Raw genomic sequence first — 1530 nt, forward strand, 5'->3', positions numbered from 1 at the left:
ATATTCAAGGTAATATCTATGAAACACTTGAAATAGGTAAGTCACTTCCATCTCTCATATCATTAGAGTATGTGGCTTTTAATGATCCACCTTTTAATGATCCACCACGACCTAAAATGGTGGATTATTCTTTAACCAACCCTCCTTGAAAAATGAGATTCAATAGTCGAGCTAACGACTATAAACAAAAGCGCTGATTGGGAGCAACCCAATGGTTGTTTAAGTTCGTGTTATTTTGGTGTGATTTTATGTTTAAATTATATGTTTGAGTTATTTTGTTATTTTTATTTGTAGGTATTGGAAATAGAAGCAAAAGTGACCAAATGAGGTGAAAAAGATGAAGTTTGATCAAGGAACTCAATCCCTCGATTTGAATAATAATTGTTGTTTTTGATTTGTTAGAATGGGATAAAATGCATGTTTTGATCATTTTCCATGTGCATGCAGTGAGTATTTTAGCAAATAAATGATCTATGATGCATTTTGAGTAATTGGGGTACTATTTGTAATTGAATTTCTGCAAAAATTCACAGAAAAAAATGCATCTGACTTGAAAAATGCGCCTTGGAGTCGCATTTCCCATAACCGCGTTTTTAATCATGCACTCTTACTGAAGAAAACACGCCATCAAAACGTGACAAGAAGTCGCGTTTTCTACCAAGTCCCGTTTTCCAACCTGTTCAGAAACCAGAAACGTGCCTTCAAATACGCGACTTGAAGTCGCGTTTTCTCACGTAGTCGCGTTTTCAATGCTGCAAATTTTGTGAAGAAACGCGACTTCACAAAATGCAGCTTGATGGCGCATTTTGATGAGTCGCATTTTATGAGCACTTTTAAAAAAAAAAAAATGCAGTTTCCTTGATTCTCTTTTTCTTCTTTTCCTCATATATTTTCTTGTACTTTGAGTTGCTTATTGTGTAATTTTTATCGGTAGATCACCAAAACAAGGGCTTGAAGTTACGGATCGCCGTTTTGATGTCTTGAGCCTTTGTTATCACTTTTGTTTCTCATTTTCCATTTTTAAGTTTATATCACTAATGGTTATCAAATGGAACTCATGAACCATGGGAGATAGGTGAACAACATATCTTGAAGTGTCATATTCAATCCCAACAATAGGGGAGTATTACTTTTCTTTATCTTGATTTTCCTTTTTACACATTGAGGACAATGTGTATGTTAAGTGTGGGGGGAGAATTGAGATTATATACATTGTATGTGATTGACTTATTAGTTACAAATATTGGACTTGTGTTAAAATTCAAAATTTTTCTAAAATCTTGTCCAAAATTGCAAACTTGCCCCAAAAATTTTTAAATTTTTCGATTTTATCCAAGGGGTAACAAGTTCCATACCATTAGTAGTTCAAACTCCTTCTACATTTGAGATAAATATATGTGGCTTAAGCACTTCTTTTCTCATTTAACTTGGAAATGACTATTATGTGATTATAAATTTTCATTTGTAGGAAAGTATATCTTTTAAAGTGGAGAAAATTATGCCTATATTTTTTTGCATATTTGATGAAAT

The sequence above is a fragment of the Coffea arabica genome, chromosome 8c (assembly GCF_036785885.1).
Source record: "Coffea arabica cultivar ET-39 chromosome 8c, Coffea Arabica ET-39 HiFi, whole genome shotgun sequence".
Lineage (NCBI taxonomy): Eukaryota > Viridiplantae > Streptophyta > Magnoliopsida > Gentianales > Rubiaceae > Coffea > Coffea arabica.